Source organism: Lissotriton vulgaris, chromosome 9, assembly GCF_964263255.1.
Source record: "Lissotriton vulgaris chromosome 9, aLisVul1.2, whole genome shotgun sequence".
Taxonomy (NCBI): domain Eukaryota; kingdom Metazoa; phylum Chordata; class Amphibia; order Caudata; family Salamandridae; genus Lissotriton; species Lissotriton vulgaris.
In genome coordinates, this window is record NC_141697.1 from 540,746,680 (window position 1) to 540,768,614 (window position 21,935).

The 21,935-nt window shown below is 43.7% G+C and overlaps 11 non-coding genes across 11 annotated transcripts; all 11 read right to left on the minus strand.

The window, feature by feature from the left end:
• Window positions 1-1,242: 1,242 nt before the first annotated feature.
• TRNAG-CCC (transfer RNA glycine (anticodon CCC)) lies at window positions 1,243-1,314 on the minus strand. The gene has a single exon. It is a non-coding gene; the product is annotated as a tRNA-Gly (tRNA).
• Window positions 1,315-2,847: 1,533 nt separating this feature from the next.
• Window positions 2,848-2,919, minus strand: TRNAG-UCC (transfer RNA glycine (anticodon UCC)). Its single transcript has one exon. It is a non-coding gene; the product is annotated as a tRNA-Gly (tRNA).
• Window positions 2,920-4,441: 1,522 nt separating this feature from the next.
• Window positions 4,442-4,513, minus strand: TRNAR-CCU (transfer RNA arginine (anticodon CCU)). Its single transcript has one exon. It is a non-coding gene; the product is annotated as a tRNA-Arg (tRNA).
• Window positions 4,514-6,045: 1,532 nt separating this feature from the next.
• TRNAG-UCC (transfer RNA glycine (anticodon UCC)) lies at window positions 6,046-6,117 on the minus strand. The gene has a single exon. It is a non-coding gene; the product is annotated as a tRNA-Gly (tRNA).
• Window positions 6,118-9,231: 3,114 nt separating this feature from the next.
• Window positions 9,232-9,303, minus strand: TRNAG-UCC (transfer RNA glycine (anticodon UCC)). Its single transcript has one exon. It is a non-coding gene; the product is annotated as a tRNA-Gly (tRNA).
• A 1,522-nt stretch (window positions 9,304-10,825) lies between these two features.
• TRNAG-CCC (transfer RNA glycine (anticodon CCC)) lies at window positions 10,826-10,897 on the minus strand. Its single transcript has one exon. It is a non-coding gene; the product is annotated as a tRNA-Gly (tRNA).
• Window positions 10,898-12,430: 1,533 nt separating this feature from the next.
• On the minus strand, window positions 12,431-12,502 carry TRNAG-UCC (transfer RNA glycine (anticodon UCC)). The gene has a single exon. It is a non-coding gene; the product is annotated as a tRNA-Gly (tRNA).
• A 1,522-nt stretch (window positions 12,503-14,024) lies between these two features.
• On the minus strand, window positions 14,025-14,096 carry TRNAG-CCC (transfer RNA glycine (anticodon CCC)). The gene has a single exon. It is a non-coding gene; the product is annotated as a tRNA-Gly (tRNA).
• A 1,533-nt stretch (window positions 14,097-15,629) lies between these two features.
• Window positions 15,630-15,701, minus strand: TRNAG-UCC (transfer RNA glycine (anticodon UCC)). Its single transcript has one exon. It is a non-coding gene; the product is annotated as a tRNA-Gly (tRNA).
• A 1,522-nt stretch (window positions 15,702-17,223) lies between these two features.
• TRNAR-CCU (transfer RNA arginine (anticodon CCU)) lies at window positions 17,224-17,295 on the minus strand. The gene has a single exon. It is a non-coding gene; the product is annotated as a tRNA-Arg (tRNA).
• Window positions 17,296-18,827: 1,532 nt separating this feature from the next.
• Window positions 18,828-18,899, minus strand: TRNAG-UCC (transfer RNA glycine (anticodon UCC)). The gene has a single exon. It is a non-coding gene; the product is annotated as a tRNA-Gly (tRNA).
• Between the last annotated feature and the right edge of the window lie 3,036 nt (window positions 18,900-21,935).

A 21,935-nucleotide genomic window follows, 5' to 3' on the forward strand; every position in this document is an offset into this window, starting at 1 on the left:
AGATAAGAGCAGAACAAAAAAGGGAAGAATGAAATTCAAAGCCTCCACATAAAAGTGTTTGAAGGTCCCACCAGTCATTCATGCTTATTATTGTGTGCCTTTACTTTCAAAGTACAGTGTGGAGCTTTTGACGATCCCTCTCTTGTATTTCAGCAGACACAGATAGTTGAGAAGTCTTTTCTCACATAGCTGGCACAAGCTTGCGCTTTTCCTTGCTGGTAGCGTGGAAATGACAGCTTGGTCCTTGGAAGTAAAATCAAGCAAAATTAGCAGAGGATGGTTTCGATCCATCGACCTCTGGGTTATGGGCCCAGCACGCTTCCGCTGCGCCACTCTGCTCCGTTGTGAAAGTGTTCTTTTTATGCAGATAAGGAGCATTAGGCAGAGTAGCATGGGATTGGTCTGGCTCTCACCTCATTTGCATAAGTATATCCCAAGGCATGCTGGGTGCAGAAAAACTTCATCTTCCCCTCTCACAATCAGTCATAACTGAAAGTCAGACACTCTTAGGCACTAGCCGTTTCAGGCCTTTATCAAGACAGTAGCTCTTGAACCATCTCTCTCTCGCTCTGTGATCCTAGCACTAGCATGCTCAGGATTTGGCTTTACCTTGGAGCCAGAGATATACCCGGTGAGGGCTTGCCCGGTGTGAGGCTTTTGAGCGTTTGGGAGCGTTCGGGACGTGAGTGGACGTTGGACAGGAAACTATGCGAATATGAAGCCTCCAACATTCCTGCTTCAGTGAGTGGTTCTTTCCATGGACATCTGACTCTTGGATTCCTCTCAACTTGCCTTCTGATAAAACATTTTGTGAGCAGCAGTTTCCTTCGACAGCTACAAGGTGGCGCTACATTCAGGTGAGAGCACAAGTATGCACAAAATGTTAGGGACTTTTGCCAGATTTATCGGTGGATCTTGCATATTTTTTCAGAGGCTAGATATTGCCTAGAAATGCTTTTTAACATAGAGATGCTGGAGTTACAATGTCTGGTCGGGCCTCAGCCCTTCCATTGTTTGCCCACTGTAACAAATTTATTACCAGCACATGTGTGTTGTGACTCTGCTTTATGAAACTTATCATATATTAGGACAATGTATGTAGCAGAAGGTGCGATTGAGATGTTTGCCCACGTATTTGTTTATTTTTTTATATATGGCTGATTAATCTGTTCGTGAAATTTCCATTTTGTGACATGTTGCATTACAATATATCCTGCTTGCAGAATATATAAGTATTTTCAGTGCGTTGGCCGGGAATCGAACCCGGGTCAACTGCTTGGGAAGCAGCTATGCTCACCACTATACCACCAACGCCCTCTGATGTGTTAGCTCTCGGTTCTAAATATTACGTTGCAGAAATCAATGACTATCTTGCACCAGCTTCAATGGTGCATTTGGTTTAGATACCAACATGAGAAGCAGTAGAACGTTTTTTGCAGAGGGTAAGGAACTGGGGATTGAAACCAAGGACAAAGTTGTGCAGAAGAGAAGAAATGAAAAGCAACAGTACAAATAGTAGAAATGAGCATATATAGGCAGCATGGGAAGCAAAGCAGGGAAGAGAAAGAGAACATTCCATGAAATGCCCAGGAGATAGATAAGAGCAGAACAAAAAGGGAAGAATGAAATTCAAAGCATGCCCAGAAAGTTGTGTGAAGCTCCCACCAGTCAGTCATTTATGGTTATAATTGTGTGTCTTTACTTTCAAAGTACAGGGTTGTACCTTTCACGATCACTCTTGTATTACACAGACACGAATAGTTGAGAAGTCTTTTCTCACATAGCTGGCACAAGCTTGCACTTTTCCTTTCTGGCTATGTGGAAATGACAGCTTGGTCCTTGGAAGGAAAATCAAGCAAAATTAGCAGAGGATGGTTTCGATCCATCGACCTCTGGGTTATGGGCCCAGCACGCTTCCGCTGCGCCACTCTGCTCCTTTGTGAAAGTGTTCTCTTTATGCAGATGAGGAGGCATTCAGAGAAGTGACGTGGGATTGGTCGGGCTCTCACCTCATTTGCCTAAGTATATCGCAAGGCATGCTGGGTGCAGAAAATCTTTATCTTCCCCTCTCACAATCAGTCACAACTGAAAGTCCAGACCCTCTTAGGCACTAGCCGTTTCAGGCCTTTAACAAGACAACAGCTCTCCGACGCTCTCTGTCTCTCTCTCTCTCTGTGATCCTAGTGCTTGCATGCTCAGTATTTGGCTTTTCCTGGGAGCCAGAGATCTACCCGGTGAGGGCTTGCCGGTATAAGGCTTTAGAGCGTTTGGGAGCGTTCGGTACATGAGAGGACGTTGGACTGGAAGCTATGCAAATTTGAAGCATCCAAACTTCCTGCTGCAGTCGGAGGCTCTTTCCATGGACATCTGCCTTTTGGATTCCTCTAAACTTGCCCTCTGATGAAACATTTTGTGAGCTGCAGTTACCTCCGACGGCTACAAGGTGGTGCTACATTCAGGTGAGGGCACAAGTATGCACAAAATGTTGGGGACTTTTGCCAGATTTATTGCTGGACCTTGCATATTTTTTTCAGAGGCTAAATATTGCCTCGGAAATGCTTTTTAACATAGAGATGCTGGAGTTAAAATGTCTGGTCGGGCCTCAGCCCTTTCATTGTCTGCCCACTGTAACATATTTTTTTACCAGTACATGTGAGTGGTGACTCTGCTTTATGAAACTTATCATATATTAGGACAATGAATATAGCAGAAGGGGCGATCGAAATGCTTGCCTACATATTTGTTTATTTTTTATATAATGGCTGATTAACCTCTTAATTATATTACCATTTTGTGAAATGTTGCTTTAAAATATATCCTGCTTGCAGAATATATAAGTATTTGTACTGCGTTGGCCGGGAATCGAACCCGGGTCAACTGCTTGGAAGGCAGCTATGCTCACCACTATACCACCAACGCCCTCTGATCTTTGTGCTCTCGGTTCTAAACATTAGGACCCTGAGTTCAATGACTATCATGCACCAGCTTCAATGGTGCATTTGGTTTAGATACCAACATGAAAAGCAATAGAAAGTTTTTGTAGAGGGTAAGGAACTGGGATTGAAACCAAGGACAAAGCTGTGCAGAAGAGAAGAATGGAAAGCAGCAATACAAATAATAGATATGAACACATAGAGGCAGCATGGGAAGCAAAGCAGGGAAGAGAAATAGAGAACATTCCATGAAATGCCCAGGAGATAGATAAGAGCAGAACAAAAAAGGGAAGAATGAAATTCAAAGCCTCCACATAAAAGTGTTTGAAGGTCCCACCAGTCATTCATGCTTATTATTGTGTGCCTTTACTTTCAAAGTACAGTGTGGAGCTTTTGACGATCCCTCTCTTGTATTTCAGCAGACACAGATAGTTGAGAAGTCTTTTCTCACATAGCTGGCACAAGCTTGCGCTTTTCCTTGCTGGTAGCGTGGAAATGACAGCTTGGTCCTTGGAAGTAAAATCAAGCAAAATTAGCAGAGGATGGTTTCGATCCATCGACATCTGGGTTATGGGCCCAGCACGCTTCCGCTGCGCCACTCTGCTCCGTTGTGAAAGTGTTCTTTTTATGCAGATAAGGAGCATTAGGCAGAGTAGCATGGGATTGGTCTGGCTCTCACCTCATTTGCATAAGTATATCCCAAGGCATGCTGGGTGCAGAAAAACTTCATCTTCCCCTCTCACAATCAGTCATAACTGAAAGTCAGACACTCTTAGGCACTAGCCGTTTCAGGCCTTTATCAAGACAGTAGCTCTTGAACCATCTCTCTCTCGCTCTGTGATCCTAGCACTAGCATGCTCAGGATTTGGCTTTACCTTGGAGCCAGAGATATACCCGGTGAGGGCTTGCCCGGTGTGAGGCTTTTGAGCGTTTGGGAGCGTTCGGGACGTGAGTGGACGTTGGACAGGAAACTATGCGAATATGAAGCCTCCAACATTCCTGCTTCAGTGAGTGGTTCTTTCCATGGACATCTGACTCTTGGATTCCTCTCAACTTGCCTTCTGATAAAACATTTTGTGAGCAGCAGTTTCCTTCGACAGCTACAAGGTGGCGCTACATTCAGGTGAGAGCACAAGTATGCACAAAATGTTAGGGACTTTTGCCAGATTTATCGGTGGATCTTGCATATTTTTTCAGAGGCTAGATATTGCCTAGAAATGCTTTTTAACATAGAGATGCTGGAGTTACAATGTCTGGTCGGGCCTCAGCCCTTCCATTGTTTGCCCACTGTAACAAATTTATTACCAGCACATGTGTGTTGTGACTCTGCTTTATGAAACTTATCATATATTAGGACAATGTATGTAGCAGAAGGTGCGATTGAGATGTTTGCCCACGTATTTGTTTATTTTTTTATATATGGCTGATTAATCTGTTCGTGAAATTTCCATTTTGTGACATGTTGCATTACAATATATCCTGCTTGCAGAATATATAAGTATTTTCAGTGCGTTGGCCGGGAATCAAACCCGGGTCAACTGCTTAGGAAGCAGCTATGCTCACCACTATACCACCAACGCCCTCTGATGTGTTAGCTCTCGGTTCTAAATATTACGTTGCAGAAATCAATGACTATCTTGCACCAGCTTCAATGGTGCATTTGGTTTAGATACCAACATGAGAAGCAGTAGAACGTTTTTTGCAGAGGGTAAGGAACTGGGGATTGAAACCAAGGACAAAGTTGTGCAGAAGAGAAGAAATGAAAAGCAACAGTACAAATAGTAGAAATGAGCATATATAGGCAGCATGGGAAGCAAAGCAGGGAAGAGAAAGAGAACATTCCATGAAATGCCCAGGAGATATATAAGAGCAGAACAAAAAGGGAAGAATGAAATTCAAAGCATGCCCAGAAAGTTGTGTGAAGCTCCCACCAGTCAGTCATTTATGGTTATAATTGTGTGTCTTTACTTTCAAAGTACAGGGTTGTACCTTTCACGATCACTCTTGTATTACACAGACACGAATAGTTGAGAAGTCTTTTCTCACATAGCTGGCACAAGCTTGCACTTTTCCTTTCTGGCTATGTGGAAATGACAGCTTGGTCCTTGGAAGGAAAATCAAGCAAAATTAGCAGAGGATGGTTTCGATACATCGACCTCTGGGTTATGGGCCCAGCACGCTTCCGCTGCGCCACTCTGCTCCTTTGTGAAAGTGTTCTCTTTATGCAGATGAGGAGGCATTCAGAGAAGTGACGTGGGATTGGTCGGGCTCTCACCTCATTTGCCTAAGTATATCGCAAGGCATGCTGGGTGCAGAAAATCTTTATCTTCCCCTCTCACAATCAGTCACAACTGAAAGTCCAGACCCTCTTAGGCACTAGCCGTTTCAGGCCTTTAACAAGACAACAGCTCTCCGACGCTCTCTGTCTCTCTCTCTCTCTGTGATCCTAGTGCTTGCATGCTCAGTATTTGGCTTTTCCTGGGAGCCAGAGATCTACCCGGTGAGGGCTTGCCGGTATAAGGCTTTAGAGCGTTTGGGAGCGTTCGGTACATGAGAGGACGTTGGACTGGAAGCTATGCAAATTTGAAGCATCCAAACTTCCTGCTGCAGTCGGAGGCTCTTTCCATGGACATCTGCCTTTTGGATTCCTCTAAACTTGCCCTCTGATGAAACATTTTGTGAGCTGCAGTTACCTCCGACGGCTACAAGGTGGTGCTACATTCAGGTGAGGGCACAAGTATGCACAAAATGTTGGGGACTTTTGCCAGATTTATTGCTGGATCTTGCATATTTTTTCAGAGGCTAAATATTGCCTAGGAAATGCTTTTTAACATAGAGATGCTGGAGTTAAAATGTCTGGTTGGGCCTCAGCCCTTTCATTGTCTGCCCACTGTAACATATTTTTTTACCAGTACATGTGAGTGGTGACTCTGCTTTATGAAACTTATCATATATTAGGACAATGAATATAGCAGAAGGGGCGATCGAAATGCTTGCCTACATATTTGTTTATTTTTTATATAATGGCTGATTAACCTCTTAATTATATTACCATTTTGTGAAATGTTGCTTTAAAATATATCCTGCTTGCAGAATATATAAGTATTTGTACTGCGTTGGCCGGGAATCGAACCCGGGTCAACTGCTTGGAAGGCAGCTATGCTCACCACTATACCACCAACGCCCTCTGATCTTTGCGCTCTCGGTTCTAAACATTAGGACCCTGAGTTCAATGACTATCATGCACCAGCTTCAATGGTGCATTTGGTTTAGATACCAACATGAAAAGCAATAGAAAGTTTTTGTAGAGGGTAAGGAACTGGGATTGAAACCAAGGACAAAGCTGTGCAGAAGAGAAGAATGGAAAGCAGCAATACAAATAATAGATATGAACACATAGAGGCAGCATGGGAAGCAAAGCAGGGAAGAGAAATAGAGAACATTCCATGAAATGCCCAGGAGATAGATAAGAGCAGAACAAAAAAGGGAAGAATGAAATTCAAAGCCTCCACATAAAAGTGTTTGAAGGTCCCACCAGTCATTCATGCTTATTATTGTGTGCCTTTACTTTCAAAGTACAGTGTGGAGCCTTTGACGATCCCTCTCTTGTATTTCAGCAGACACAGATAGTTGAGAAGTCTTTTCTCACATAGCTGGCACAAGCTTGCGCTTTTCCTTGCTGGTAGCGTGGAAATGACAGCTTGGTCCTTGGAAGTAAAATCAAGCAAAATTAGCAGAGGATGGTTTCGATCCATCGACCTCTGGGTTATGGGCCCAGCACGCTTCCGCTGCGCCACTCTGCTCCCTTGTGAAAGTGTTCTTTTTATGCAGATAAGGAGCATTAGGCAGAGTAGCATGGGATTGGTCTGGCTCTCACCTCATTTGCATAAGTATATCCCAAGGCATGCTGGGTGCAGAAAAACTTCATCTTCCCCTCTCACAATCAGTCATAACTGAAAGTCAGACACTCTTAGGCACTAGCCGTTTCAGGCCTTTATCAAGACAGTAGCTCTTGAACCATCTCTCTCTCGCTCTGTGATCCTAGCACTAGCATGCTCAGGATTTGGCTTTACCTTGGAGCCAGAGATATACCCGGTGAGGGCTTGCCCGGTGTGAGGCTTTTGAGCGTTTGGGAGCGTTGTGGACGTTGGACAGGAAACTATGCGAATATGAAGCCTCCAACATTCCTGCTTCAGTGAGTGGTTCTTTCCATGGACATCTGACTCTTGGATTCCTCTCAACTTGCCTTCTGATAAAACATTTTGTGAGCAGCAGTTTCCTTCGACAGCTACAAGGTGGCGCTACATTCAGGTGAGAGCACAAGTATGCACAAAATGTTAGGGACTTTTGCCAGATTTATCGGTGGATCTTGCATATTTTTTTCAGAGGCTAGATATTGCCTAGAAATGCTTTTTAACATAGAGATGCTGGAGTTACAATGTCTGGTCGGGCCTCAGCCCTTCCATTGTTTGCCCACTGTAACAAATTTATTACCAGCACATGTGTGTTGTGACTCTGCTTTATGAAACTTATCATATATTAGGACAATGTATGTAGCAGAAGGTGCGATTGAGATGTTTGCCCACGTATTTGTTTATTTTTTTATATATGGCTGATTAATCTGTTCGTGAAATTTCCATTTTGTGACATGTTGCATTACAATATATCCTGCTTGCAGAATATATAAGTATTTTCAGTGCGTTGGCCGGGAATAGAACCCGGGTCAACTGCTTGGGAAGCAGCTATGCTCACCACTATACCACCAACGCCCTCTGATGTGTTAGCTCTCGGTTCTAAATATTACGTTGCAGAAATCAATGACTATCTTGCACCAGCTTCAATGGTGCATTTGGTTTAGATACCAACATGAGAAGCAGTAGAACGTTTTTTGCAGAGGGTAAGGAACTGGGGATTGAAACCAAGGACAAAGTTGTGCAGAAGAGAAGAAATGAAAAGCAACAGTACAAATAGTAGAAATGAGCATATATAGGCAGCATGGGAAGCAAAGCAGGGAAGAGAAAGAGAACATTCCATGAAATGCCCAGGAGATAGATAAGAGCAGAACAAAAAGGGAAGAATGAAATTCAAAGCATGCCCAGAAAGTTGTGTGAAGCTCCCACCAGTCATTTATGGTTATAATTGTGTGTCTTTACTTTCAAAGTACAGGGTTGTACCTTTCACGATCACTCTTGTATTACACAGACACGAATAGTTGAGAAGTCTTTTCTCACATAGCTGGTACAAGCTTGCACTTTTCCTTTCTGGCTATGTGGAAATGACAGCTTGGTCCTTGGAAGGAAAATCAAGCAAAATTAGCAGAGGATGGTTTCGATCCATCGACCTCTGGGTTATGGGCCCAGCACGCTTCCGCTGCGCCACTCTGCTCCTTTGTGAAAGTGTTCTCTTTATGCAGATGAGGAGGCATTCAGAGAAGTGACGTGGGATTGGTCGGGCTCTCACCTCATTTGCCTAAGTATATCGCAAGGCATGCTGGGTGCAGAAAATCTTTATCTTCCCCTCTCACAATCAGTCACAACTGAAAGTCCAGACCCTCTTAGGCACTAGCCGTTTCAGGCCTTTAACAAGACAACAGCTCTCCGACGCTCTCTGTCTCTCTCTCTCTCTGTGATCCTAGTGCTTGCATGCTCAGTATTTGGCTTTTCCTGGGAGCCAGAGATCTACCCGGTGAGGGCTTGCCGGTATAAGGCTTTAGAGCGTTTGGGAGCGTTCGGTACATGAGAGGACGTTGGACTGGAAGCTATGCAAATTTGAAGCATCCAAACTTCCTGCTGCAGTCGGAGGCTCTTTCCATGGACATCTGCCTTTTGGATTCCTCTAAACTTGCCCTCTGATGAAACATTTTGTGAGCTGCAGTTACCTCCGACGGCTACAAGGTGGTGCTACATTCAGGTGAGGGCACAAGTATGCACAAAATGTTGGGGACTTTTGCCAGATTTATTGCTGGACCTTGCATATTTTTTTCAGAGGCTAAATATTGCCTCGGAAATGCTTTTTAACATAGAGATGCTGGAGTTAAAATGTCTGGTCGGGCCTCAGCCCTTTCATTGTCTGCCCACTGTAACATATTTTTTTACCAGTACATGTGAGTGGTGACTCTGCTTTATGAAACTTATCATATATTAGGACAATGAATATAGCAGAAGGGGCGATCGAAATGCTTGCCTACATATTTGTTTATTTTTTATATAATGGCTGATTAACCTCTTAATTATATTACCATTTTGTGAAATGTTGCTTTAAAATATATCCTGCTTGCAGAATATATAAGTATTTGTACTGCGTTGGCCGGGAATCGAACCCGGGTCAACTGCTTGGAAGGCAGCTATGCTCACCACTATACCACCAACGCCCTCTGATCTTTGTGCTCTCGGTTCTAAACATTAGGACCCTGAGTTCAATGACTATCATGCACCAGCTTCAATGGTGCATTTGGTTTAGATACCAACATGAAAAGCAATAGAAAGTTTTTGTAGAGGGTAAGGAACTGGGATTGAAACCAAGGACAAAGCTGTGCAGAAGAGAAGAATGGAAAGCAGCAATACAAATAATAGATATGAACACATAGAGGCAGCATGGGAAGCAAAGCAGAGAAGAGAAATAGAGAACATTCCATGAAATGCCCAGGAGATAGATAAGAGCAGAACAAAAAAGGGAAGAATGAAATTCAAAGCCTCCACATAAAAGTGTTTGAAGGTCCCACCAGTCATTCATGCTTATTATTGTGTGCCTTTACTTTCAAAGTACAGTGTGGAGCTTTTGACGATCCCTCTCTTGTATTTCAGCAGACACAGATAGTTGAGAAGTCTTTTCTCACATAGCTGGCACAAGCTTGCGCTTTTCCTTGCTGGTAGCGTGGAAATGACAGCTTGGTCCTTGGAAGTAAAATCAAGCAAAATTAGCAGAGGATGGTTTCGATCCATCGACCTCTGGGTTATGGGCCCAGCACGCTTCCGCTGCGCCACTCTGCTCCGTTGTGAAAGTGTTCTTTTTATGCAGATAAGGAGCATTAGGCAGAGTAGCATGGGATTGGTCTGGCTCTCACCTCATTTGCATAAGTATATCCCAAGGCATGCTGGGTGCAGAAAAACTTCATCTTCCCCTCTCACAATCAGTCATAACTGAAAGTCAGACACTCTTAGGCACTAGCCGTTTCAGGCCTTTATCAAGACAGTAGCTCTTGAACCATCTCTCTCTCGCTCTGTGATCCTAGCACTAGCATGCTCAGGATTTGGCTTTACCTTGGAGCCAGAGATATACCCGGTGAGGGCTTGCCCGGTGTGAGGCTTTTGAGCGTTTGGGAGCGTTCGGGACGTGAGTGGACGTTGGACAGGAAACTATGCGAATATGAAGCCTCCAACATTCCTGCTTCAGTGAGTGGTTCTTTCCATGGACATCTGACTCTTGGATTCCTCTCAACTTGCCTTCTGATAAAACATTTTGTGAGCAGCAGTTTCCTTCGACAGCTACAAGGTGGCGCTACATTCAGGTGAGAGCACAAGTATGCACAAAATGTTAGGGACTTTTGCCAGATTTATCGGTGGATCTTGCATATTTTTTCAGAGGCTAGATATTGCCTAGAAATGCTTTTTAACATAGAGATGCTGGAGTTACAATGTCTGGTCGGGCCTCAGCCCTTCCATTGTTTGCCCACTGTAACAAATTTATTACCAGCACATGTGTGTTGTGACTCTGCTTTATGAAACTTATCATATATTAGGACAATGTATGTAGCAGAAGGTGCGATTGAGATGTTTGCCCACGTATTTGTTTATTTTTTTATATATGGCTGATTAATCTGTTCGTGAAATTTCCATTTTGTGACATGTTGCATTACAATATATCCTGCTTGCAGAATATATAAGTATTTTCAGTGCGTTGGCCGGGAATCAAACCCGGGTCAACTGCTTGGGAAGCAGCTATGCTCACCACTATACCACCAACGCCCTCTGATGTGTTAGCTCTCGGTTCTAAATATTACGTTGCAGAAATCAATGACTATCTTGCACCAGCTTCAATGGTGCATTTGGTTTAGATACCAACATGAGAAGCAGTAGAACGTTTTTTGCAGAGGGTAAGGAACTGGGGATTGAAACCAAGGACAAAGTTGTGCAGAAGAGAAGAAATGAAAAGCAACAGTACAAATAGTAGAAATGAGCATATATAGGCAGCATGGGAAGCAAAGCAGGGAAGAGAAAGAGAACATTCCATGAAATGCCCAGGAGATATATAAGAGCAGAACAAAAAGGGAAGAATGAAATTCAAAGCATGCCCAGAAAGTTGTGTGAAGCTCCCACCAGTCAGTCATTTATGGTTATAATTGTGTGTCTTTACTTTCAAAGTACAGGGTTGTACCTTTCACGATCACTCTTGTATTACACAGACACGAATAGTTGAGAAGTCTTTTCTCACATAGCTGGCACAAGCTTGCACTTTTCCTTTCTGGCTATGTGGAAATGACAGCTTGGTCCTTGGAAGGAAAATCAAGCAAAATTAGCAGAGGATGGTTTCAATACATCGACCTCTGGGTTATGGGCCCAGCACGCTTCCGCTGCGCCACTCTGCTCCTTTGTGAAAGTGTTCTCTTTATGCAGATGAGGAGGCATTCAGAGAAGTGACGTGGGATTGGTCGGGCTCTCACCTCATTTGCCTAAGTATATCGCAAGGCATACTGGGTGCAGAAAATCTTTATCTTCCCCTCTCACAATCAGTCACAACTGAAAGTCCAGACCCTCTTATTCACTAGCCGTTTCAGGCCTTTAACAAGACAACAGCTCTCCGACGCTCTCTGTCTCTCTCTCTCTCTGTGATCCTAGTGCTTGCATGCTCAGTATTTGGCTTTACCTGGGAGCCAGAGATCTACCCGGTGAGGGCTTGCCGGTATAAGGCTTTAGAGCGTTTGGGAGCGTTCGGTACATGAGAGGACGTTGGACTGGAAGCTATGCAAATTTGAAGCATCCAAACTTCCTGCTGCAGTCGGAGGCTCTTTCCATGGACATCTGCCTTTTGGATTCCTCTAAACTTGCCCTCTGATGAAACATTTTGTGAGCTGCAGTTACCTCCGACGGCTACAAGGTGGTGCTACATTCAGGTGAGGGCACAAGTATGCACAAAATGTTGGGGACTTTTGCCAGATTTATTGCTGGATCTTGCATATTTTTTGCAGAGGCTAAATATTGCCTAGGAAATGCTTTTTAACATAGAGATGCTGGAGTTAAAATGTCTGGTCGGGCCTCAGCCCTTTCATTGTCTGCCCACTGTAACATATTTTTTTACCAGTACATGTGAGTGGTGACTCTGCTTTATGAAACTTATCATATATTAGGACAATGAATATAGCAGAAGGGGCGATCGAAATGCTTGCCTACATATTTGTTTATTTTTTATATAATGGCTGATTAACCTCTTAATTATATTACCATTTTGTGAAATGTTGCTTTAAAATATATCCTGCTTGCAGAATATATAAGTATTTGTACTGCGTTGGCCGGGAATCGAACCCTGGTCAACTGCTTGGAAGGCAGCTATGCTCACCACTGTACCACCAACGCCCTCTGATCTTTGCGCTCTCGGTTCTAAACATTAGGACCCTGAGTTCAATGACTATCATGCACCAGCTTCAATGGTGCATTTGGTTTAGATACCAACATGAAAAGCAATAGAAAGTTTTTGTAGAGGGTAAGGAACTGGGATTGAAACCAAGGACAAAGCTGTGCAGAAGAGAAGAATGGAAAGCAGCAATACAAATAATAGATATGAACACATAGAGGCAGCATGGGAAGCAAAGCAGGGAAGAGAAATAGAGAACATTCCATGAAATGCCCAGGAGATAGATAAGAGCAGAACAAAAAAGGGAAGAATGAAATTCAAAGCCTCCACATAAAAGTGTTTGAAGGTCCCACCAATCATTCATGCTTATTATTGTGTGCCTTTACTTTCAAAGTACAGTGTGGAGCTTTTGACGATCCCTCTCTTGTATTTCAGCAGACACAGATAGTTGAGAAGTCTTTTCTCACATAGCTGGCACAAGCTTGCGCTTTTCCTTGCTGGTAGCGTGGAAATGACAGCTTGGTCCTTGGAAGTAAAATCAAGCAAAATTAGCAGAGGATGGTTTCGATCCATCGACCTCTGGGTTATGGGCCCAGCACGCTTCCGCTGCGCCACTCTGCTCCGTTGTGAAAGTGTTCTTTTTATGCAGATAAGGAGCATTAGGCAGAGTAGCATGGGATTGGTCTGGCTCTCACCTCATTTGCATAAGTATATCCCAAGGCATGCTGGGTGCAGAAAAACTTCATCTTCCCCTCTCACAATCAGTCATAACTGAAAGTCAGACACTCTTAGGCACTAGCCGTTTCAGGCCTTTATCAAGACAGTAGCTCTTGAACCATCTCTCTCTCGCTCTGTGATCCTAGCACTAGCATGCTCAGGATTTGGCTTTACCTTGGAGCCAGAGATATACCCGGTGAGGGCTTGCCCGGTGTGAGGCTTTTGAGCGTTTGGGAGCGTTCGGGACGTGAGTGGACGTTGGACAGAAAACTATGCGAATATGAAGCCTCCAACATTCCTGCTTCAGTGAGTGGTTCTTTCCATGGACATCTGACTCTTGGATTCCTCTCAACTTGCCTTCTGATAAAACATTTTGTGAGCAGCAGTTTCCTTCGACAGCTACAAGGTGGCGCTACATTCAGGTGAGAGCACAAGTATGCACAAAATGTTAGGGACTTTTGCCAGATTTATCGGTGGATCTTGCATATTTTTTCAGAGGCTAGATATTGCCTAGAAATGCTTTTTAACATAGAGATGCTGGAGTTACAATGTCTGGTCGGGCCTCAGCCCTTCCATTGTTTGCCCACTGTAACAAATTTATTACCAGCACATGTGTGTTGTGACTCTGCTTTATGAAACTTATCATATATTAGGACAATGTATGTAGCAGAAGGTGCGATTGAGATGTTTGCCCACGTATTTGTTTATTTTTTTATATATGGCTGATTAATCTGTTCGTGAAATTTCCATTTTGTGACATGTTGCATTACAATATATCCTGCTTGCAGAATATATAAGTATTTTCAGTGCGTTGGCCGGGAATCGAACCCGGGTCAACTGCTTGGGAAGCAGCTATGCTCACCACTATACCACCAACGCCCTCTGATGTGTTAGCTCTCGGTTCTAAATATTACGTTGCAGAAATCAATGACTATCTTGCACCAGCTTCAATGGTGCATTTGGTTTAGATACCAACATGAGAAGCAGTAGAACGTTTTTTGCAGAGGGTAAGGAACTGGGGATTGAAACCAAGGACAAAGTTGTGCAGAAGAGAAGAAATGAAAAGCAACAGTACAAATAGTAGAAATGAGCATATATAGGCAGCATGGGAAGCAAAGCAGGGAAGAGAAAGAGAACATTCCATGAAATGCCCAGGAGATAGATAAGAGCAGAACAAAAAGGGAAGAATGAAATTCAAAGCATGCCCAGAAAGTTGTGTGAAGCTCCCACCAGTCAGTCATTTATGGTTATAATTGTGTGTCTTTACTTTCAAAGTACAGGGTTGTACCTTTCATGATCACTCTTGTATTACACAGACACGAATAGTTGAGAAGTCTTTTCTCACATAGCTGGCACAAGCTTGCACTTTTCCTTTCTGGCTATGTGGAAATGACAGCTTGGTCCTTGGAAGGAAAATCAAGCAAAATTAGCAGAGGATGGTTTCGATCCATCGACCTCTGGGTTATGGGCCCAGCACGCTTCCGCTGCGCCACTCTGCTCCTTTGTGAAAGTGTTCTCTTTATGCAGATGAGGAGGCATTCAGAGAAGTGACGTGGGATTGGTCGGGCTCTCACCTCATTTGCCTAAGTATATCGCAAGGCATGCTGGGTGCAGAAAATCTTTATCTTCCCCTCTCACAATCAGTCACAACTGAAAGTCCAGACCCTCTTAGGCACTAGCCGTTTCAGGCCTTTAACAAGACAACAGCTCTCCGACGCTCTCTGTCTCTCTCTCTCTCTGTGATCCTAGTGCTTGCATGCTCAGTATTTGGCTTTTCCTGGGAGCCAGAGATCTACCCGGTGAGGGCTTGCCGGTATAAGGCTTTAGAGCGTTTGGGAGCGTTCGGTACATGAGAGGACGTTGGACTGGAAGCTATGCAAATTTGAAGCATCCAAACTTCCTGCTGCAGTCGGAGGCTCTTTCCATGGACATCTGCCTTTTGGATTCCTCTAAACTTGCCCTCTGATGAAACATTTTGTGAGCTGCAGTTACCTCCGACGGCTACAAGGTGGTGCTACATTCAGGTGAGGGCACAAGTATGCACAAAATGTTGGGGACTTTTGCCAGATTTATTGCTGGACCTTGCATATTTTTTTCAGAGGCTAAATATTGCCTCGGAAATGCTTTTTAACATAGAGATGCTGGAGTTAAAATGTCTGGTCGGGCCTCAGCCCTTTCATTGTCTGCCCACTGTAACATATTTTTTTACCAGTACATGTGAGTGGTGACTCTGCTTTATGAAACTTATCATATATTAGGACAATGAATATAGCAGAAGGGGCGATCGAAATGCTTGCCTACATATTTGTTTATTTTTTATATAATGGCTGATTAACCTCTTAATTATATTACCATTTTGTGAAATGTTGCTTTAAAATATATCCTGCTTGCAGAATATATAAGTATTTGTACTGCGTTGGCCGGGAATCGAACCCGGGTCAACTGCTTGGAAGGCAGCTATGCTCACCACTATACCACCAACGCCCTCTGATCTTTGTGCTCTCGGTTCTAAACATTAGGACCCTGAGTTCAATGACTATCATGCACCAGCTTCAATGGTGCATTTGGTTTAGATACCAACATGAAAAGCAATAGAAAGTTTTTGTAGAGGGTAAGGAACTGGGATTGAAACCAAGGACAAAGCTGTGCAGAAGAGAAGAATGGAAAGCAGCAATACAAATAATAGATATGAACACATAGAGGCAGCATGGGAAGCAAAGCAGGGAAGAGAAATAGAGAACATTCCATGAAATGCCCAGGAGATAGATAAGAGCAGAACAAAAAAGGGAAGAATGAAATTCAAAGCCTCCACATAAAAGTGTTTGAAGGTCCCACCAGTCATTCATGCTTATTATTGTGTGCCTTTACTTTCAAAGTACAGTGTGGAGCTTTTGACGATCCCTCTCTTGTATTTCAGCAGACACAGATAGTTGAGAAGTCTTTTCTCACATAGCTGGCACAAGCTTGCGCTTTTCCTTGCTGGTAGCGTGGAAATGACAGCTTGGTCCTTGGAAGTAAAATCAAGCAAAATTAGCAGAGGATGGTTTCGATCCATCGACCTCTGGGTTATGGGCCCAGCACGCTTCCGCTGCGCCACTCTGCTCCGTTGTGAAAGTGTTCTTTTTATGCAGATAAGGAGCATTAGGCAGAGTAGCATGGGATTGGTCTGGCTCTCACCTCATTTGCATAAGTATATCCCAAGGCATGCTGGGTGCAGAAAAACTTCATCTTCCCCTCTCACAATCAGTCATAACTGAAAGTCAGACACTCTTAGGCACTAGCCGTTTCAGGCCTTTATCAAGACAGTAGCTCTTGAACCATCTCTCTCTCGCTCTGTGATCCTAGCACTAGCATGCTCAGGATTTGGCTTTACCTTGGAGCCAGAGATATACCCGGTGAGGGCTTGCCCGGTGTGAGGCTTTTGAGCGTTTGGGAGCGTTCGGGACGTGAGTGGACGTTGGACAGGAAACTATGCGAATATGAAGCCTCCAACATTCCTGCTTCAGTGAGTGGTTCTTTCCATGGACATCTGACTCTTGGATTCCTCTCAACTTGCCTTCTGATAAAACATTTTGTGAGCAGCAGTTTCCTTCGACAGCTACAAGGTGGCGCTACATTCAGGTGAGAGCACAAGTATGCACAAAATGTTAGGGACTTTTGCCAGATTTATCGGTGGATCTTGCATATTTTTTCAGAGGCTAGATATTGCCTAGAAATGCTTTTTAACATAGAGATGCTGGAGTTACAATGTCTGGTCGGGCCTCAGCCCTTCCATTGTTTGCCCACTGTAACAAATTTATTACCAGCACATGTGTGTTGTGACTCTGCTTTATGAAACTTATCATATATTAGGACAATGTATGTAGCAGAAGGTGCGATTGAGATGTTTGCCCACGTATTTGTTTATTTTTTTATATATGGCTGATTAATCTGTTCGTGAAATTTCCATTTTGTGACATGTTGCATTACAATATATCCTGCTTGCAGAATATATAAGTATTTTCAGTGCGTTGGCCGGGAATCAAACCCGGGTCAACTGCTTAGGAAGCAGCTATGCTCACCACTATACCACCAACGCCCTCTGATGTGTTAGCTCTCGGTTCTAAATATTACGTTGCAGAAATCAATGACTATCTTGCACCAGCTTCAATGGTGCATTTGGTTTAGATACCAACATGAGAAGCAGTAGAACGTTTTTTGCAGAGGGTAAGGAACTGGGGATTGAAACCAAGGACAAAGTTGTGCAGAAGAGAAGAAATGAAAAGCAACAGTACAAATAGTAGAAATGAGCATATATAGGCAGCATGGGAAGCAAAGCAGGGAAGAGAAAGAGAACATTCCATGAAATGCCCAGGAGATATATAAGAGCAGAACAAAAAGGGAAGAATGAAATTCAAAGCATGCCCAGAAAGTTGTGTGAAGCTCCCACCAGTCAGTCATTTATGGTTATAATTGTGTGTCTTTACTTTCAAAGTACAGGGTTGTACCTTTCACGATCACTCTTGTATTACACAGACACGAATAGTTGAGAAGTCTTTTCTCACATAGCTGGCACAAGCTTGCACTTTTCCTTTCTGGCTATGTGGAAATGACAGCTTGGTCCTTGGAAGGAAAATCAAGCAAAATTAGCAGAGGATGGTTTCGATACATCGACCTCTGGGTTATGGGCCCAGCACGCTTCCGCTGCGCCACTCTGCTCCTTTGTGAAAGTGTTCTCTTTATGCAGATGAGGAGGCATTCAGAGAAGTGACGTGGGATTGGTCGGGCTCTCACCTCATTTGCCTAAGTATATCGCAAGGCATGCTGGGTGCAGAAAATCTTTATCTTCCCCTCTCACAATCAGTCACAACTGAAAGTCCAGACCCTCTTAGGCACTAGCCGTTTCAGGCCTTTAACAAGACAACAGCTCTCCGACGCTCTCTGTCTCTCTCTCTCTCTGTGATCCTAGTGCTTGCATGCTCAGTATTTGGCTTTTCCTGGGAGCCAGAGATCTACCCGGTGAGGGCTTGCCGGTATAAGGCTTTAGAGCGTTTGGGAGCGTTCGGTACATGAGAGGACGTTGGACTGGAAGCTATGCAAATTTGAAGCATCCAAACTTCCTGCTGCAGTCGGAGGCTCTTTCCATGGACATCTGCCTTTTGGATTCCTCTAAACTTGCCCTCTGATGAAACATTTTGTGAGCTGCAGTTACCTCCGACGGCTACAAGGTGGTGCTACATTCAGGTGAGGGCACAAGTATGCACAAAATGTTGGGGACTTTTGCCAGATTTATTGCTGGATCTTGCATATTTTTTCAGAGGCTAAATATTGCCTAGGAAATGCTTTTTAACATAGAGATGCTGGAGTTAAAATGTCTGGTTGGGCCTCAGCCCTTTCATTGTCTGCCCACTGTAACATATTTTTTTACCAGTACATGTGAGTGGTGACTCTGCTTTATGAAACTTATCATATATTAGGACAATGAATATAGCAGAAGGGGCGATCGAAATGCTTGCCTACATATTTGTTTATTTTTTATATAATGGCTGATTAACCTCTTAATTATATTACCATTTTGTGAAATGTTGCTTTAAAATATATCCTGCTTGCAGAATATATAAGTATTTGTACTGCGTTGGCCGGGAATCGAACCCGGGTCAACTGCTTGGAAGGCAGCTATGCTCACCACTATACCACCAACGCCCTCTGATCTTTGCGCTCTCGGTTCTAAACATTAGGACCCTGAGTTCAATGACTATCATGCACCAGCTTCAATGGTGCATTTGGTTTAGATACCAACATGAAAAGCAATAGAAAGTTTTTGTAGAGGGTAAGGAACTGGGATTGAAACCAAGGACAAAGCTGTGCAGAAGAGAAGAATGGAAAGCAGCAATACAAATAATAGATATGAACACATAGAGGCAGCATGGGAAGCAAAGCAGGGAAGAGAAATAGAGAACATTCCATGAAATGCCCAGGAGATAGATAAGAGCAGAACAAAAAAGGGAAGAATGAAATTCAAAGCCTCCACATAAAAGTGTTTGAAGGTCCCACCAGTCATTCATGCTTATTATTGTGTGCCTTTACTTTCAAAGTACAGTGTGGAGCCTTTGACGATCCCTCTCTTGTATTTCAGCAGACACAGATAGTTGAGAAGTCTTTTCTCACATAGCTGGCACAAGCTTGCGCTTTTCCTTGCTGGTAGCGTGGAAATGACAGCTTGGTCCTTGGAAGTAAAATCAAGCAAAATTAGCAGAGGATGGTTTCGATCCATCGACCTCTGGGTTATGGGCCCAGCACGCTTCCGCTGCGCCACTCTGCTCCCTTGTGAAAGTGTTCTTTTTATGCAGATAAGGAGCATTAGGCAGAGTAGCATGGGATTGGTCTGGCTCTCACCTCATTTGCATAAGTATATCCCAAGGCATGCTGGGTGCAGAAAAACTTCATCTTCCCCTCTCACAATCAGTCATAACTGAAAGTCAGACACTCTTAGGCACTAGCCGTTTCAGGCCTTTATCAAGACAGTAGCTCTTGAACCATCTCTCTCTCGCTCTGTGATCCTAGCACTAGCATGCTCAGGATTTGGCTTTACCTTGGAGCCAGAGATATACCCGGTGAGGGCTTGCCCGGTGTGAGGCTTTTGAGCGTTTGGGAGCGTTGTGGACGTTGGACAGGAAACTATGCGAATATGAAGCCTCCAACATTCCTGCTTCAGTGAGTGGTTCTTTCCATGGACATCTGACTCTTGGATTCCTCTCAACTTGCCTTCTGATAAAACATTTTGTGAGCAGCAGTTTCCTTCGACAGCTACAAGGTGGCGCTACATTCAGGTGAGAGCACAAGTATGCACAAAATGTTAGGGACTTTTGCCAGATTTATCGGTGGATCTTGCATATTTTTTTCAGAGGCTAGATATTGCCTAGAAATGCTTTTTAACATAGAGATGCTGGAGTTACAATGTCTGGTCGGGCCTCAGCCCTTCCATTGTTTGCCCACTGTAACAAATTTATTACCAGCACATGTGTGTTGTGACTCTGCTTTATGAAACTTATCATATATTAGGACAATGTATGTAGCAGAAGGTGCGATTGAGATGTTTGCCCACGTATTTGTTTATTTTTTTATATATGGCTGATTAATCTGTTCGTGAAATTTCCATTTTGTGACATGTTGCATTACAATATATCCTGCTTGCAGAATATATAAGTATTTTCAGTGCGTTGGCCGGGAATAGAACCCGGGTCAACTGCTTGGGAAGCAGCTATGCTCACCACTATACCACCAACGCCCTCTGATGTGTTAGCTCTCGGTTCTAAATATTACGTTGCAGAAATCAATGACTATCTTGCACCAGCTTCAATGGTGCATTTGGTTTAGATACCAACATGAGAAGCAGTAGAACGTTTTTTGCAGAGGGTAAGGAACTGGGGATTGAAACCAAGGACAAAGTTGTGCAGAAGAGAAGAAATGAAAAGCAACAGTACAAATAGTAGAAATGAGCATATATAGGCAGCATGGGAAGCAAAGCAGGGAAGAGAAAGAGAACATTCCATGAAATGCCCAGGAGATAGATAAGAGCAGAACAAAAAGGGAAGAATGAAATTCAAAGCATGCCCAGAAAGTTGTGTGAAGCTCCCACCAGTCATTTATGGTTATAATTGTGTGTCTTTACTTTCAAAGTACAGGGTTGTACCTTTCACGATCACTCTTGTATTACACAGACACGAATAGTTGAGAAGTCTTTTCTCACATAGCTGGTACAAGCTTGCACTTTTCCTTTCTGGCTATGTGGAAATGACAGCTTGGTCCTTGGAAGGAAAATCAAGCAAAATTAGCAGAGGATGGTTTCGATCCATCGACCTCTGGGTTATGGGCCCAGCACGCTTCCGCTGCGCCACTCTGCTCCTTTGTGAAAGTGTTCTCTTTATGCAGATGAGGAGGCATTCAGAGAAGTGACGTGGGATTGGTCGGGCTCTCACCTCATTTGCCTAAGTATATCGCAAGGCATGCTGGGTGCAGAAAATCTTTATCTTCCCCTCTCACAATCAGTCACAACTGAAAGTCCAGACCCTCTTAGGCACTAGCCGTTTCAGGCCTTTAACAAGACAACAGCTCTCCGACGCTCTCTGTCTCTCTCTCTCTCTGTGATCCTAGTGCTTGCATGCTCAGTATTTGGCTTTTCCTGGGAGCCAGAGATCTACCCGGTGAGGGCTTGCCGGTATAAGGCTTTAGAGCGTTTGGGAGCGTTCGGTACATGAGAGGACGTTGGACTGGAAGCTATGCAAATTTGAAGCATCCAAACTTCCTGCTGCAGTCGGAGGCTCTTTCCATGGACATCTGCCTTTTGGATTCCTCTAAACTTGCCCTCTGATGAAACATTTTGTGAGCTGCAGTTACCTCCGACGGCTACAAGGTGGTGCTACATTCAGGTGAGGGCACAAGTATGCACAAAATGTTGGGGACTTTTGCCAGATTTATTGCTGGACCTTGCATATTTTTTTCAGAGGCTAAATATTGCCTCGGAAATGCTTTTTAACATAGAGATGCTGGAGTTAAAATGTCTGGTCGGGCCTCAGCCCTTTCATTGTCTGCCCACTGTAACATATTTTTTTACCAGTACATGTGAGTGGTGACTCTGCTTTATGAAACTTATCATATATTAGGACAATGAATATAGCAGAAGGGGCGATCGAAATGCTTGCCTACATATTTGTTTATTTTTTATATAATGGCTGATTA